This window comes from Eptesicus fuscus, chromosome 1, assembly GCF_027574615.1.
Source record: "Eptesicus fuscus isolate TK198812 chromosome 1, DD_ASM_mEF_20220401, whole genome shotgun sequence".
Taxonomy (NCBI): Eukaryota; Metazoa; Chordata; class Mammalia; order Chiroptera; family Vespertilionidae; genus Eptesicus; species Eptesicus fuscus.
This window is the reverse complement of record NC_072473.1, coordinates 63,069,183-63,087,918: the sequence shown is the minus strand read 5'-3', so window position 1 is coordinate 63,087,918 and position 18,736 is coordinate 63,069,183. Positions and strand designations below refer to the sequence as shown.

Sequence of the window (18,736 nt, the reverse complement as noted above, 5' to 3'; positions counted from 1 at the left end):
TAACAACTACTGTTCGAGTTAGCTATTACCAACCGAGAATTTGAACTTCCCTTTTACAAATGCTCTGGGTTTAAATATTACTTCTTTATGAGTGCATGAGGACATGTGGCTAGGAATGTTTGTCATTGACTTACCATGAAAAAACATCATCCAGTATCCATTATCTGGCACTTATTATATTAGCTGCATATCTAGTGGCTGGTATATGACATTACAAGTTGGTTTTTCTAATTTGGAGGATCTTTAGGCATTTTATTAGCAGTAGAAATTTGGATGTTTACTGTGAACATAGGAATTGTCTTTAACAAATGGTTTCTGAAAGTTTTCAAATAATCTATAGATGGTATAAAAACAGAAACAAAAGTAAATTAGAAATAAAGAATGTGAGAATGGCCTAGCCATGCTTCTGTCTCCATTATCATCATTGTAGCTGTAAAATAGTCAGATTTAAATTTTTACTTTAGCTGAGGAAGTGCATGTGGTTTCAACTGCCCTTTATGACAGCTGCTTTACAAAGTTTTTTCAAAAGAATACACTGCAATAGAGCATGCCCTTAAAACCTGTCCACACTTTTCAACACCATTTCTGTTGTAGTCCAAAAAGTTATGTTTCCTCAGCATATTAGTTGATGGATCCATGATCATGCATAATTAAGTATGTAGACTTGAAAGGTAAACTGTGTAGGTGACAAAACAAATATGATTATATTGACTTTAAGACATTTCATTTAGTTCATGAATTTATATTATATTTTGTAAATTTTTCAAAAGCTCCAAGGTACTTCCTATCAGGTAAAAAAAGGAATCACAAGTTAGGGCTAAAGTAATTGCACCAACATTTAAAGTGTGCATAGCACCATATTTCAGTCACTGATGCGATCATTTATGAGTAGCCTATTATAATTTGTTAGCTCAGAAGTGACCTTTTTCTTGTAAGCAAAGGGCACATTTTACAGCTTTCTGAGCATGTCTTATCTACTTAGAAGGTTTTAAAGAAAAGTAAGATGAGGTGACATTTAGTTTTATTCTAGTTCATTGCCATTAACCTCCTGCTGCTTGCTGACTGTTAGATAGTTGTATACGGCCCTTAATCAAGAAAGAAAAAAAACACCCATTTTTTGTATGCCAATGAAATGTGTTCAAATATAAAGATAATAACAAAAATTGAAAAGATTAATAACTTCTGTCAATGATCTAGTACAACTCTTAAAGATCCATAAGAAATACACAATCAAAGGAATGATTCTTGAGAAGGTTTTCATCAAACTGGTCTTTACTAAAACCTAATCACTCCAACAACTGGCATTGCCTTTGAGCACAATAATTGACAAGCTTCATTTCCACATACTTAAGTTTACATGAACAGTAGAAAGATAACAGAATAGGAAATGATTCTGTTTTTGAGTTTCTTCCCAATGTTGTGCTTTCATTCAGAATGCAATTCCATTCCCAACTATGCTAGGCCATTTAGTCTTCTCAGTGCCTTGCTTTGCACCCTGTGGATCAATTCAGCTATGAAGTTAACAAAGTATGGAAGCTTTCTATGAGCATATATTCAACCATGCACTTGCTATACTTTTCTCTACAGTGTGCTTAATGGATTTGCACATAAAATCTAAGGCATTTTACAGGCTGTTTGGTATGTATGGGAAATCACAGTTCAGAATGAGGTTTTTATTTCAGTTAATTTAATGTTTGGAGTCTGTCAGATATACTGAGAGACGGGTAGTTATACTATGTGTGCAACAAAAGAATCAGATCTTCCCTCTTCCTTCCCTATGGTTATCTTTCCTTGAATGTGTTCATTAAACTGATAAATGATTTCCAACAGAGAACATTAGAAATGCTTCAGACTTTGCAGAACAAAAGAAAAAGTGTAAAAATTTAAAGTTAGAATTTCATACAGAGCCTTCTAGTACAAACTGAAACCTATACCAGTATTGATAATTATTATTTTCATATTATAATTTTCTTTTCACTGTTGGTAATGATTATATCCCATATTTCAAACAGAAAATATTCTAAACCTCTGTACTAATTGCAAACAGCAGAGAAATAAAAAAGAAGCTAAACTAGAATAGTGTGACAATAATTCACTTTTATCTGTATTAATGTTTAAAGTAATGCTTTGCATTTTCTAATATCAAAACAGGGGAAATTATTGTAAAATAAAAATCACATTTTGAAGGACCATCTCATTTAATAGATTAATTTGGAAATATTCTCTAAAAAAGAGCTTTTTGTTCATAAATGATTTATATTTTATGATTTGAGTGTTTTATTACAATAGCTTTTGTCAAATTTTCAGTGCTTTAATTCACCTAATTAATTTTCATGTACATTTCTACCATTGGATAAAATTGAACTCTTATTCCTTTGTCCAGAAAACATCTCCTTTTTATTTTGTCTTTCCTTTTGTAACCTAATTTTATCTATTTTCATTTTTAAAGTGAGATAGGTGAATTTTATTAAATATATGTGCAAATTATGAATTTTACCTAAGAATTATTACATTTAAAATGATGATCAATAATTTGATTACAAATCCATTTTAGTTTATAAATGCAAATGTTGTGTATGGAATAAAAAATAATTTCAAACTATATTAAATTAAAATTTCCCCCTCTAGCATATGTGATCAGTAATTATTATATTTAAATCACTTCATAAGCTTGTTTTCCTAGAAATAAAAATGAGAAACTAGAATCTTATGTTAAACATTAAACCATCTCCCTTCAGTTCATGTTACATTAAGAAGAGAGTTTTAATACTTTCAGATCAGAAAATTAACATTCATTACCTTATGTTTCAATGAGATAATGTAGCTTTATTTCAGACAAGAGTCTTGCATGTCTGTGTTAAGAGTGGTCCTTTTTATGAAATATGAACCATAATCTAGAAGTTATAATTATGCATAATCTGTACTAGTAAATTAGCTAAAACAGATGTAAATCACACTCTAAATTTAAAAAGAATACTATGATCAAGGAAACTATAGTAATTTCTGATCAGGATATAAATTACAGTTCTCTTCAAATTGATTATTTGGCTTCAGCTTTTTCTCATACAAAAAAAATTAAGTAGAATGAAAGACACTCAAATCCAACTGTCAGTGACCTACAAATACCTGTCATCTAAAAGATATGGAGTGGGTTTCCCAGTGAGGAAACATTCACATGTTTTACCTCCTGTCCTGGTCCTAGAGCCTATAATGGTGATCCCACTGGGGCTGGCTGGGGGAGAAGAGGCAAGTTTGTTCCAGGAAAAAAAAAAAAATATATATATATATATGGAGTGGTTTAGGAGCTGTAGCTAAGAATGTAAGTAATGAGTTTTCTCTGCTTGTAAAAATAAGTAATCAGTCCATTTTTATCCATCTGTGAGAATTAAATGTCACACCAAATGTTCTAAATTCAAATCACGGTACTTTTTGTGAGTAAATTTTTCAAAGCAAAGGTGATGGATACATTTTAATTATTCACTTCCAACCTCTTTCTTGTACATTTGTATGTCTTTGTCTCTCTTTAGCCAAAAACCATGCTTTGCACACAGCAAAAATTCAACAAATAGGTGGTGATTGGTTGATTTATGATTATGACAGGCACCCGTTAAATCTCACCTAATGAATGTATTAAATGTTTTCTCTTATTTTAACAAATGAAGCTACAAAATTAAAAAAAGAATTAGATTTTTAAAATACCAATAGTTACTATTATTAAAATATATGAGAATTGTATGCCTTTTTAAAAATTTCTTTATTGATTAAGGTGTTACATATGTGTCCTTATTCCCCCATTACCCCCCCCATCCCCCCCACTCATGCCCTCACCCCCTGGTGTCTGTGTCCATTGGTTAGGCTTATATGCATGCATACAAGTCCTTTGGTTGATCTCTCCCCCTTACCACCACCCTCCCCTACCTTCCCTCTGAGGTTTGATGGTCTGATCAATGTTTCTCTGTCTCTGGATCTGTTTTTGTTCATAAGTTTATGTTGTTCATTATATTCCATAAATGAGTGAGATCATGTGATATTTATCTTTCTCTGACTGGCTTATTTCACTTTGTATAATGCTCTCCAGTTCCATCTATGCTGTTGCAAATGGTGAGAATTCCTTCTTTTTTACCGCTGTGTATGCTTTTTTAATATTTTCTTAAATCCAAGATTATCACAAGGAGAGTCTCTGTTTACTCAGTAAAAAGTAAAATCTTTGAAATATGTGGTTTGTTTTGCAAGCTTTCTTTATTCTCTAACCTTTCCACTGGAATGCCTCATCACTTGTATGAAAATTATAGTTTGATCAAATCAACCAAGATGAAACCAGGAAAAAGAACCATGAGAATCCCATATAATTTGCTTAGGATAATTGGCCGCTTTACAATTTGTCTTGAAGCCAGCTAGAAAAATGTTATGATGGCAATCACACAGAAATTAAGAAATAAAGGAACATTTTCAGTGGCTGAATAAATGGACCAGAAAACAGAGGGAAGGCAGGGATAGGAGGGTAGGTGGGAAGAGATCAACCAAAGAACTTGTATACATATATGCATAACCAATGGACATAGGCAATAGGGTGGTGAAGGCCTGGGGCAAGGGTCAGGGGCAGGCTATAAGGGGTCAATGGGATAAAAAAGAGGACATATGTAATACTTTCAACAATAAAGATTTAAAATAAAAAAGTATCTTTTGATAAAATTCTTTTGAACCTATAGAGTAAAGAGGAATAAGGGCTGATGGGAAGAACTTAAGCTGAACTTAACTTACATATCAGATATACTAGATCAGGTTAAAAACAGTTTAAAAATTATCCAATCAAAAAATGTATCCAATCATCTATCGAAGGACACTTCTGTTGTTCCCATGTCTTGGTCACCGTGAATAATGCTGCAATGAACATTGGGATGCATATATCTTTGTGTAAAATTTTTTTCAAATTTTTGGTTTGATACTTAGAAGAGGGATTGCTGGGTCATAAGATAATTTTATTATTAATTTTTTGAAGAACCTTTATACTGTTCTCCATAGTGGCTGTACCAGATTACATTTCCACCAGGAGTGAATGAGGGTTCCTTTTTCTCCATAACCTAGATGTGGTACATATATACAATGGAATATAACTCAGCCATAAGAAAAGATGAAATACCGCCATTTGCCCCAACACGGATGGACCTTGAGAATATCATGCTAAGCAAAATAAGTCAGAAAAAGCTATAAACCATATAAAATCATATGTGGGATATAAAACTGAAACTCATAAACACAGACAACAGTGTGGTGATTACCAGAAGGAAAGAGATGGGGGATTGTAAAGGGTAAAGGGGGCCAAGTAAATGGTGACAGAAGATTTGACTTTGGGTCATGGGCACACAATGCAAATATACTGATCATGTATCATAGAAATGAACACTTGAAACCTATAGATCTTATTAATCAGTGTAATCCCAATACATTTAATAACAAGATTAATAACAAAATTAATAAAACAATTCTAAGTACCGTATTTTCTGGCGTATAATACAACTGGGCGTATAAGATTTTCCTGGGTTAAAAAGTCGTCTTATACGCCGGAAAATACGGTAATAGTAAATAGGCTTTTTGCCCAAGTGTCTCTTATGAATAGAGTGTCAGGTACCGTATTTTCCGGAGTATAAGACAACTTTTTAACCCAGGAAAATCTTATACGCCCAGTCATCTTATGCGCTGGAAAATACGGTATCTTCACATCAAAAAAGTTTGTGATGATCAAAATAACTACCAGGTCTATTAAGTCAACTGGGTTTTATGTTGCTCTGACCAGAAACATTCTTGGCAAAATTATTAACTACCAGTAGGTGTTTTCAAAAACCACTTTGTTGTTGTTTTTATATTCACCTCCTGATTTTTTGCCCCTCCCCCCTCTTGAAGGAGTTCAGTGTTCTTATACCACTGTGGAAGAGAAAAAGAGTTAAGTATGCTAATTGTCAATAAAATGTTATAACAATTTTCTGAGAAAAAACACTTTTGACAGATGTAAAAAGAATCAAGAGAAAACTTTATGATCATTACCTAAAATTGATTAATTGAATGATTTTATAGCATCAGTTAGTGTGTTTTTTTGAAAGATTTTTTATTGATTTTTAGAGAGAAAGTATGAGAGATAGAGATAGATAGATAGATAGAGAGATAGAGAGAGAGAGAGAGACATCAACGTCACCTACTGAGTGAGCCACACTGGCCAGGGATCAATTAGAGTGTTTTGATGATCTAGTTTCCTAAAGGGCAATGACAGCTACCTAAATCTGAATTTTGCTGCACCTTCTTTCAGAAACTATCCTATCTAATAATAGAGTAATATGCAAATTAGGCATCACTCCATGACAAAATGACGGCCCCCATACCCACAAGATGGCGGTGCCCAGTCCCCTCAGCCCTGCTGCTGGAGTGTCTGGCCTGTCCCACCAGCAAACAGAGCACTGAGAGCAGGGCATGGTTGCTTCCTTAGTGCTGCTGCAGCGGGAAGCTGCCAGGCCCTGCACACACGGAGCTGGTGGAGGAGCAGGGCCTGTCGCCGTGGTGATGGGGAAGACACCAGGCCCTGCACACAAGGAGCCCGTGGAGGGCAGGGCCTGGAGTCTTCCTGATGGTCGCCGTGGCGATTGGGCCTGTCGCCACGGCGCGCACACGTAAACCAGCGGAGGAGCAGGGCCTGGAGTCTTCCCGTTGGTCGCCATGGCAATCGGGAAGACTCCAGTGCCAGCAGAGCAGGGCATGGCGGCTTCCTGATCTTGGCAGCCGGGAAGCCTCCAGGCCCTGCAAAGCCAAGCATGGCGGCTTCCTTAGTGGGGCAGAGGCAGGGAAGTCCCCAGACATGACAGACAGAGCCCAGACAGCAGGGCTTGGGGGCTTCCTTAGTGGGCAGTGGTGGTGGGAACACCCCCAGGCCCTGCAGACAGAGTCTGGAAAACAGGGCATTGGGGCTTCCTTCACATGGCACATGGCAGCAGCAGGCAGAGAGCCACAGCAGGGCATGGGGGCTTCATCTCCATGGATGCAGGGAAACCTCCAGACCCCGCAGAGAGCAGAGAACCATGGGGAGTGGGCCTAAGCCATCAGTAGGATATCCTCTGAGAGCTCCTGGATTGTTGAGGGTGCAGGTTGGGCTGAGGGACCCCCGTGCACGAATTTTGTGCACCAGGCCTCTAGTCTATACTAATAAAAGGGTAATATGCAAATTAGACTGGACATCTTTCAGACATCTTCCGGACAAAGCCACGGTGGTAGGGGCCGAGGTAGAGGCGGTTAAGGGCAATCATGCCGGCAGGCAGTCAGGCAAGCAGTTAAGAGCCAGAGGTCCCGGATTGCAAGTGGGCAGTCGGACATCCCCCAAGGGGTCCTGGATTGGAGAGGGTGCAGGCCAGGCTGAGAAAACACTCCCCCCCCCCCCCCGTGCAAGAATTTCATGCACTGGGCCTCTAATATTATATATGAACAGAGCAAATAAAACCACTGCAATCTATGCCTATAGCATAATTTAGTATAAGTAAGTGTACTGGGTTGAGTAGTATTCCCCTAAAATTGATGTTCACCTTGAAACTCAGAATGTGACTTTATTTGGAAAAATAGTCTGCATATATACCTAGTCAAACTGGATTAGAGTGAGCCCTAATTTTAGCCTTATTGTCCTTATAAGGGGAGAAGACACACAGGGATACAGACATCACAGAAGAAAGTCAGCCATATGAAGAGAGAGGCTGTACAGTGATGCACCTGCAAGTCAAGGCATGCCAAGGATTGCTGGCAGTCACCAGAAGCAAGGAAGCGGTAAGGGAAGATAATTTCTTAAAGCTTTCAGAGGTGATTATGGCTCCACTGACACCTTGATTTCAGACATGTAGCTTCATGAATTGTGAGAGAAAAAGTTTGTGGCAATTTGTTACAGCAGCATTAGGAAGCTAATTCTGTAAGCAGTAAACTTTTTGAAACCACTGATTTCCAGAATTCATGTCATAGTTGACTTAGGCAGAGAAACACAGAATAGTGGAGAGTTCAAGTACTATCTGTGGCAGAACTTGGAAAAAATTACAACAGAGAATGACAACCTAAAGCCTGGTAAGAAAAATTTGTACTTAATTCAGGTGAGAATAGAGAATAATATAATAAAAATAAATTGAAATGGAATAAAAAAGAAAAGACTTCATAGGAAAAGTCTTAGGAAAACAACCTTTCAGGGAAAGAATGGGGCATTTTGAAAGGAGGAGACATCTCTTGGTAGATTGGTAGTGAAAGAATAAAGCAAGCAAGCAAGCAATGGCGATTAAAGGTATACGAAACAGAACTGAATCACAAAATCAGAAATAAGAAATCAGCTCTTTTACCTTGATCCACAGAAAATGCCATCAATTAAAACAAAGTGCATTTCATTAAACCTCTTAGTATGGTGAACTAAGAAAGCAAGGAATCATCCAGAGTCTTACCCCTGATTCTTATTACTGGTCTTTAAGAAATAAGACATTTGAAGAATAAACAAGAAATAGTAGACCAAGAACAATAAAAAACTATTATTAAAGTAAAATGGAATATGAGAATAAAACTTCCATATTGAAAACTCTTCTTAAAATACACAGAAGCAACAAATTGAACAACTTGAAAATAAAAGAATGAATACCACCTTCCAAGATTGAATCATGAAGAAATAGAACATCTAAATAGACCAATTACTAGTAAAGATGTTGAATCAGTAATCAAAAACCTCACAATAAACAAAAGTTCAAGACAAGATAGCTTCATTGGTAAATTTTACCAAATATTCAAAAAAGAATTAATACTGATCTTTCTCAATTTATTACAAAAAATAGAAAAGGAGGGAATACTTCAAAATTTTATTTTACAAGGCCAGCATTACCAAACCAGTCAAGGATATAACAACAACAACAACAAAATGAATATTACAGTCCAATATTTCTAATGAACATAAATGTAAAAATATTAGCAAACTGAATTCAGTAATACATTAAAAGTTTATTTTTGATAATATGGATTAAATAGGACATAAACTTTTCTTAAAGGGTTTATGTGTGCACTGCAGGAAGATTCTCAATAATTTCTCCTTTTTTCCTTTCATTTTATGGGTGGGTGGGGTGTGTTCATGCTCCATATGGCTCTTTGTCTTCTGCAAATTGACCACTGATGTCTAATAATGATTATGACTATAGATGTTCCTCAACCCTGACCCACTCCCCACTTTCCTTCAAAAGCATTGATTATAAGCAATAAATCTTGCTAGAAACAAACGACCCCCGCCAAAAAAAACAACAAAAAAACACCACACATTGCAAGCAAATAGCCCTTTACCAGCACAAACTTAATTGTTTTTGTTTCTCTCTTGCTAATTAGGTATTTTTCCTGGATTTCACTACAACAGGACTCCAACTTACCTGACTGGGATAAATGCAGGAACTTCTGTAATTCCTTAACACACTTTCAGTTTTACATAGATATGGAGGTATCATGAAGAATAAAATTAGCAACAACAACACAAAACCCCTATTAGATGGCTTAATATAGGTACAAACATACAGATTCCTGACTCTGCTCAAAGTCAGGTAGAAAAACGCAACTGAACTTTTTTGAAAATTGCACACTAAAAATGAAGAAATTTATGCATCAAATGAAAGTGCATGATCAAATACAAAATTGAATTTGCAAGTTTATAAAAACTTGCTATAAGAAATAAATCGTAATATTTTATATTTATACTAGAGGCCCGGTGCACGGATTCGTGCATTGGTGGGGGTCCCTCAGTCTGGCCTGCGAGGATCGGCCAAAACCGGCAGTCCTACATCCCCTGAGGGATGTAGTAGTGCCAAAGTGGCAGGCAGCCAGGGAGGAGCCCGAGGCCGGGCCGGGTACCACTCCTGCTCATCCCAGCCCTGCTGTTCCTACTGCTGCCAATGCTCGGTAGGCTTGCTGCCGCTCTGCTGCAGTCTCCATGCCTGTCCTAGGGCAATACTGGTGCACCCATGACTGAGAAGCAGTTGCAGGCTCATGCCCAGTCAGTCCCAATGCCGGTCCTGGTCTGGATGGGGGAGGGGTGCACACTGGGAGTCTCCATGGGAGAAGCTCGGGCCACCACAGCTGTGCTCGCCAGCTATGAGCCCGGTGTCTGGCACCTGTTGGTCTGCTGAGCAGCGCTCCCACTGTGGGAGCACACTGACCACCAAGGGGCAGCTCCTACTTTGAGCGTCTGCCCCCTGGTGGTCAGTGCACGTCATAGCTACCAGACGACCGGTCAGTCAACTGGTCGCTTAGGCTTTATATATATATATATAGACTAGAGGCCCGGTGCACAAATTCGTGCACCAGTGGGGTCCCTTGGCCTGACCTGCGGGATTGGGCTGAAACTGGCTCTCCGACATCCCCTGAGGGGTCCCAGATTATGAGAGGGCACAGGCCAGGCCAAGGGACCCCATTTGTGCATGATTGGGGCCAGGGAGGGATGCAGGAGGTTGGCCAGCTGGGGAGAGACTGCAGGAGGGCTCCAGGGCATGTCCAGCCCATCTCACTCATTCCAAATAGGCTGGACTCCAGCAGCAAGCTAACCTACTGGTCAGAGCTTCTGACCCCTGGTGGTCAGTGAATGTCATAGTGAGCAGTTGAGTGGCCTTAGCATATCATTAGCATATTATGCTATGAGTGGTTGAACGGATGACCAGATGACCGGACTCTTAGCATATTAAGCTTTATTATATAGGATATACTCATCTTACTTTTTTATTTTCCGTAACTTTTTTATATTAGATAGTAGTCTGAATAATTTTGAAAGATAAGAACTACATAAATTTATTTTTTATTTTTTAAAGTATATTTTTATTGATTTCCGAGAGGAAGGGAAAGAGAGAGAGAAGTAGAAACATCAATGATGAGTGAGAATCATTGATCAGTTGGCTGACTCCTGCATGTCCCCTACTAGTGATCAAACCTGCAACCTGGGCATGTGCCCTGACTGGGAATAGAGCCATGACCTCCCGGTTCATAGGTCAACACTCAACCAATGAGCCACACCAACAAGGCTACATAATAATTTTAAAGAATGGCTATTATTAATCTTGCAGCTGAAGTTCAAAAAAGCAAAAAGGTAAAATAGTTATATATTTCGGAATAAGAATTTATGCTAAATAAAATGTAATATTTAAAAAAAAGTTCCAGTGCCATATTCAGACTGCCAAGCTATATTTTACCACAAAAATTGAAATAATTTTAATAGTAAATCTGCATAATTGACTAAATTTGGTAATGCATATCAGTTTTTTTCTAATTGCACTATAAGTGCAAAACTGGGTAAATTGATGATCAAGAGAAACCAACATCATAAGTCTCTGAATTCAAATTCTGAAGAAAAATCTGACAACTTAAAATGTAAAAGGAATTAGCAAAATTCTAAGTATTGAAATGTATTTCAGAATATGGAAGTCATAATGTGACTAAGGGATATGATAAAATTTTAATTGTAGTAATTATGGAACATTGTTTTGAAATTCCTTTATGTATTTCACATATAAATACAAATAACATTTATGGAGAACCTAGTGACCTCAGTGATTTCACATGCTGTATCTAACACTACCAATAATCTTCTAGTAGTATATGTTAGTACATGTAAGAATACTGAGACTCTAAAAATAGACTAACTTAATAACACATTTTTCAAAAAAAAATAAAATATTTATATCCAGATATCCTTAATTCAAGTCCAATATTTCCATAGTAATAATTAATATTAGTTATTAAGAATTATTAAGCAGATGGTCTAGTACAGTGGTTCTCAACCTTCCTAATGCCGTGACCCTTTAATACAGTTCTTCATGTTGTGGTGACCCCCAACCATAAAATTATTTTCGTTGCTACTTCATAACTGTAATTTTGCTACTGTCAATGAATCATAATGTAAATATCTGTGTTTTCCGATGGTCTTAGGTGACCCTGCTAGCGATTCTCAACCTGTAGGTCGCCTAAGACCATCAGAAAACACAGATATTTACATTATGATTCATTGACAGTAGCAAAATTACAGTTATGAAGTAGCAACGAAAATAATTTTATGGTTGGGGGTCACCACAACATGAGGAACTGTATTAAAGGGTCACGGCATTAGAAAGGTTGAGAACCACTGGTCCAGTGGAAAGAATATAAAATTAATCTTGCCGAAACCGGTTTGGCTCAGTGGATGGAGCGTCGGCCTGCGGACTCAAGGGTCCCAGGTTCGATTCCGGTCAAGGGCATGTACCTTGGTTGCGGGCACATCCCCAGTGGGGGGTGTGCAAGAGGCAGCTGATGGATGTTTCTCTCTCATTGATGTTTCTAACTCTCTATCCCTCTCTCTTCCTCTCTGTAAAAAAAAATCAATAAAATATAATTTAAAAAAAAAAAAATTAATCTTGATGCCTAACAGTAGCTGATCTGCTCAATTTAGGGCATTAGTAATACTTTTTTTTTTTTTTTTTACTATAAAGTGTTTTCATTTTATCCTTTCAACTTATAGGATAAATTTTCCCAGGTATAATTATTATAAACTAATATTAATATTCTCATACACTACTTAACTGAAGCTCAGTGCCTTACACTCAATTATAGAATGGACAATAAAATACAGAGTGACTGACTGCTCAGCTGAATAAACTAATTAATACACATTTTTAGACTCTGGAGTGGTGTTTGGATACTAGCTCGGTCATGTAGAAAACAGTTAAAAGTTTGCATGATGCAACAGTGGCATATTGGACAGTAGAGTTTATTATCAGTGATATTTGCCAATTTGGATTCTATTGTGAAGTGTTCCTGTCCCTTTATTCTTTTTTGTTCCTTAGATATTAATTCCAGATGCCTTGTAGAATATGTGGAAGCATTAACAAGTCTTGTGTCCTTTCTTGTAAAATTCTATCACTTTGCAATGGAAGAACCAATAAAGTAATAATACACTAGAACAGGCATCAATAAACTTTCTTGTAAAGGGCCACATAGGTAATAATTCCGATTTTGTAGGGTATACATTTTCTGTTGCATTTACTCTACTGTGCTGGTGTAGCCTGAAAGCAGCCGTAGAAAATACATAAATAATCCTGGCTACGTTTTCCTTTTTAAGGCAGTAGATTAGAAGTAGTATGTGAACCCCTGAAATTTGAATCAGGAATGTCTATCCACTTCTCTGTTCAAACTATATCAAACTTTTGTCTACTGGTAAATTTAACCTGTCTATAAGTAAAAACTTGCTGTCAAGATGGAGGCATAGGTAATTGCGGTTCTTGCCTCCTCCTACAACCATATTAAAATTACAACTAAACTATAAAGCAACCACCATTAGGACTGTCTAAAATCTGGCTGAATGGAAGTTCCACAACCAGGGAATTAAAGAACAAGCCACATCAAGACTGGTAGGAAGGGAAATTAAGAGAAAATATAGCTACTGGCAACCTATTGACAGGAAAATAAAGTTGAAACAGGATAATGAGATTAATGTTAATATGAAAGTTTACAAGACATTATCAAAATTTTTCTTATTATAGCAACCAAGTATTCGTTCTTTTCCTAAGTTTTCCCTTCTTAAAAATCATTAAAATATCCTCACAGCAGGTTTATAAACACATTTTATTAACTAAAATAATTCATTGAGCTTCCTTTCATCTTCTCAACACTTTCTCCAAAAGATAGCAATTCAGAGTTCCTCTGAGATCTTATCTATTTTGGATACTTTGAATGCTTGTATTTACTGTATTTTTAAATTATAATCTTTCTGATACATGTAATTGAATGGAAATTTCTTTCAGAATATTTATTTAACAATATTGAAATAATGATCTATGTTCAATGCAATATATTTTCTTTCAATGTTCATTTTCTAGATGTTTAGTATCAAATTATATAACTCTTTTGTCAAGCTTTTTCTTTCTAAATGGTGATTTATTAGTTGAGAGTACTGTTTAGTTTTAAAGGTCACATCAGCTTCAAATGGACGAGAGTAGTACTTACTATCTCATTCTGACAGGTTTTATACACACATGCATATATTTGTTCTGCTTTGACAGAGATAACCCACATCTCATGCAATTAACGTAGATGAGTAGAAAGGATTATAAAAAGGAAGGAAGTTTATCAAGGGCATGCTTATTTTATTTATTTTTATTAAAAATGTTAATAAAGTTATCATTGTCCTCACAGGGTTATAACACCATTTAATTAATTAATTAATTAATTTTTAAACATTTCTTAGGGTGATATTGATTAATAAAATTATATGGGTTTCAGATATATAACTCTACAATACATAATCTGCATATTGTACTGTGTGTTTACCACACCAAGTCGAGTCATCTTTCATCACCATTTATCCCCCCTTTATTCTCTTCTACCTCTCCCCACCACTGTGATATATCATTGTGATTTTAATTTGCACGTCTCTGATAATTAGTGACTTTGAGCATTTTTTCATATGACTATTGGCCTCTTTGGAAAAGTGTCTATTCAGGTCCTTTGCCCATTTTTAATTGAATTGTTTGTCTTCTTTGTGTTCAGTTTTATCCGAAATATCATTGTTGAATATGTTCTCTCAAAATGAAATGGGTTCCCTTTTTATTTTGGTGATGGTTTCTTTTTCTGTGCAAAAGATTTTTAGAATGATGTAGTCCCATCTGTTTATTTTTCCTTTGTTTACCTTGCTGAGGAGGTATAGCAGCAAAAATATTGCTACCAATGATGTCAGAGATTTTACTGCTTATGTTTTCTTCTAGTATTTTTATGGTTTCATGACTTACATTTAAGTCTTCAATTCATTTGAGTTTATTCTTATGTATGGTGTAAGTTGGTGGTCTAGTTTTATTTATTTTTTCACATACTTGCCCAATTTTCCCAACACCATTTTTTTTTTTCAGAGTGTCTAGAAGTGCCCCTGGCATGAGCTCGCGGAAGCAGTGCTCACTCCTCCTCGGGGCGAGGCTCCTAGGCTTCTCTGGTCCACAAGCGAAACCTGGAAGGCCACAGGCGGCCAACCGGAATTAGGTTGGACCACCCAACACCATTTATTGAAGAGATTGTCTTTATTCTATTGTATGCTCGTGCCTCTTTGTCATATATTAATTGACCATAAAGGCATGGGTTTATTTCTGGGCTCTCTGTTCTGTTCCATTGATCCACATGCCTGTTCTTATGCCAGTACTGTGCTGTTTTTATAACTATGGCCTTGCAGTGTAGCTTGATATCTGGTATTGTGATACCTCCAACTTTGTTCTTTCTCAAGATTGCTGAGGGTGTTTTGGGTCCATATAAATTTTTGGAATATTTGTTCTAGATCTGTGAAACATGCCTTTGATATTTTAATAAGAACTGCATTGGATCTATAGATTACTTTGGGTAGTATGAACATTTTAATGATGTTAATTCTTAAAATCCATGAACATGGTATACGTTTTCCACTTATTTGTGTTTTTCTCAACTTCTTTCTTCATTGTCCTATAATTTCCCGAATACAGGTCTTTTATCTCCTTGGTTAAATTTATTCCTAGGTACCTTATTTTTTGTTTCCATTTTCTCTTTCTGATAGTTCATTATTTGTGTATAAAAATGCCATTGATTTCTGGATATTAATTTTGTATTCTGCTACATAGCACACCAGTACACTCGATAGATCCATCCACCTATGCATTCAAAAGTGGAGGGATTCCAAATTAAGAGAGGGTATGGAAACAAGAGAATTGCAATGGCAGCAGTGGCACTTGAGGCAACCTGACTTATCTAGCAGAGGATGTGGAAATTGAAAAGGGTGAGTAAAAGAATGCCCAGCTGCATAGTTTTTAGCTAGAGGTCCTCTTGTTCTCCAGCAACACCAAGATTTCTGAAGAGAGACCTCTATGATGGGGCAGGAGGAAGAATGCTGACAAAGACAACTAAAGGAATCTGTTTCCTGCTATCTGCTCCAGGATTCCAGCAAGAGGTCTGACCTAGGGACTCTCCCACTTGAGAATGGATCTCCCTCAGCAGAAACTGTACAAGCCAGGAGAGAGTAGAAGAACATGTTCAATGTGTATTGAATGTTCACTCTCACCACTCCTATTCTATATACTACTGAAAGTCCTAGATAGAGCAATTAGGAAAAACAAGAAATAAGAGATATCCAAATCAGAAAGAAATAAGTAATATAGTCTCTATTTGCTGATGATATTTTATTTTATATAAATGTCCCAGAAACAAAGAAAAAACACTGTTGAAGCTAATTGATGATTTTAATAAAGTTACAGAATACAAAATCAAGATACAGAAGTTATTGCATTTATTTTACCTAATGATGACACATATAACAAAGAAATAAAGAAAACTACCTCATTCACAAGAGCATCAAAAACAATAAAATACCTAGGAATGAACTTAACCAAGGAAATGAAAAGTCTGCACAATGAGAGCTATGAGACTTTGCTGAAAGAAATAAGAAAATATACAAACAAATAGAAAGGCATCTCATGTTCATAAATTAGAAATATTAATATTATTGAAATATCCATACTACCCAAAGCAATCTGAATATTCAATACAATACCCATCAAAATATAAGAGGGATTTTTCACAGAAATGGAAGAAGCAATACTAAAATTTGTGTTGAAACACAAAAGATCTAGAATAACTAAAGCAATTCTAAGAAAACTGAACAAAGCCAGAGTATCATGCATCCTGATTTTAAACTACTACAAAGGTATAGTAATAAAACAACAAGGTACTAGCACAAAAATAAACACATAGAAAATTGGAAGAAGATAGAGAGCCCTGAATGAAATCCCAGCCTATACCTTTAAACAATATTCAACAAGTGATCCAAGAACACCAATAGGGAAAGGATAGTCTCTTCAACAAATTGTTCTAGGAAAACTGGAGAAACAGATGCAGGACATGAAAATAGGCCCTTATCCTACATCACTCACAAAAATTAACTCAAAATAAACCAAAGACATAAGACTTAATACCATAAAAAGTTCTAGAAGAAACACTGGGAAGAGGCTACTTAATATTGGTTTTCACAATGAATTTCAATGAATTTTTGGACATAATGCCCAGAACACAAATAGCAAAAGCAAAAAAAAAAAAAAAAAAGGGGGGGGGTGGTGGTGGTGGGGGACTAAATCAAACTCAAAGATTCTGCACAGTAAAATAAGCAATTACCAAAAAAAAAAAAAAAAAAAAAAAAAAAAAGACAGCTCACAGGATGCTCAAACATTTTTTTTATTTTATTTTTTATTGAGGTATTATATGTGTACATATCTTACCATTACCCCCCCCACCCTACACCCATTCATGCCCTCACCCCCCAGAGTTTTGCGTCCATTGTTTATGCTTATATGCATGCATACAAGTCCTTCGTTTGATTTCATAACTCCCCCACCTCTCCCTAACTTTCCCCCTGTAATTTGAAAGTCTGTTTGATGCTTTACTGTCTCTGTTTCTATCTTTTTGTTCATAACTTTATAATGTTCTTTACTATCTATAAATGAGTGAGATCATGTGGTATTTTTCTTTCATTGACTGGCTTATTTCACTTAGCATAATGTTCTCCAATTCCATCCAGGTTGCTGCAAATGATGAGAATTCCTTCTTTTTTATGGCAGCATAGTATTCCATTGTGTAGATGTACCACAGTTTTCTGATCCAGTCATCTGCTGATGGGCACCTAGGCTGTTTTCAAATCTTAGCTATTGTAAATTGTGCTGCTATGAACATAGTGGTGCATATAGCCTTTCTGATTGGTGTTTCTAGTTTCTTCGGATATATTCCCAGGAGTGGGATTACTGGGTCAAATGGGAGTTCCATTTTCAGTTTTTTGAGGAAACTCCATACTGTTCTCCACAGTGACTGCACCAGTCTGCATTCCCACCAGCAGTGCACGAGGGTTCCTTTATCTCCGCATCCTCGCCAACACTTGTCGTTTGTTGATTTGTTGATGATAGCCATTCTGACAGGTGTGAGATGGTACCTCATTGTTGTTTTGATTTGCATCTCTCAGATAATAAGTGACGTTGAACATGTTTTCATGTGTCTCTTGGCCTTCCTTCTGTCTTCTTTTGAAAATATTCTGTTTAGGTCTGTTGCCCATTTTTTTATTGGATCATTTATCTTCCTTTTATTAAGTTGCATAAGCTGCCTGTAGATGTTGGAGATTAAACCTTTATCAGTGATAGCATTTGCAAATATGTTCTCCCATGCAGTGGGCTTTCTTGTTGTTTTGTTGATTGTTTCTTTTGCTGTAAAAAAGCTTTTTATTTTGATGTAGTCCCATTTGTTAATTTTCTCTTTAGCTTCCATTGCCCTAGGGGCAGTGTCAGTGAAGAAGTTCTTTTGGCATATGTCTGAGATTTTGTTGCCTGTGGATTCCTCTAATATTTTTATGGTTTCCCGTCTTATGTTTAAGTCCTGTATCCATTTTGAGTTTATTTTTGTGTATGGTGTAAGTTGGTGATCTGGTTTCATTTTTTTGCATGTATCTGTCCAATTTTCCCAACACCATTTATTGAAGAGACTGTCTTGACTCCATTGTATGTTCATGCCTCCTTTGTCAAATATTAATTGAGCATAGTGGTTTGGGTCGATATCTGGGTTCTCTATTCTGTTCCATTGATCAATATGTCTGTTCTTGTGCCAGTACCGGGCTGTTTTGAGAACAGTGGCTTTGTAATACACCTTGAAATCTGGTATTGAGATCCCACCTACTTTATTCTTCTTTCTCAGGATT

At 36.4% G+C, this 18,736-nt stretch overlaps 2 non-coding genes across 2 annotated transcripts; one reads left to right on the top strand and one right to left on the bottom strand.

The window, feature by feature from the left end:
* The first annotated feature begins 3,154 nt into the window (after window positions 1-3,154).
* On the top strand, window positions 3,155-3,294 carry LOC114227025 (small nucleolar RNA SNORD22). Its single transcript, XR_003613109.2, has one exon. It is a non-coding gene; the product is annotated as a small nucleolar RNA SNORD22 (small nucleolar RNA).
* An 11,602-nt stretch (window positions 3,295-14,896) lies between these two features.
* On the bottom strand, window positions 14,897-15,033 carry LOC114227021 (small nucleolar RNA SNORA52). Its single transcript, XR_003613105.1, has one exon. It is a non-coding gene; the product is annotated as a small nucleolar RNA SNORA52 (small nucleolar RNA).
* Between the last annotated feature and the right edge of the window lie 3,703 nt (window positions 15,034-18,736).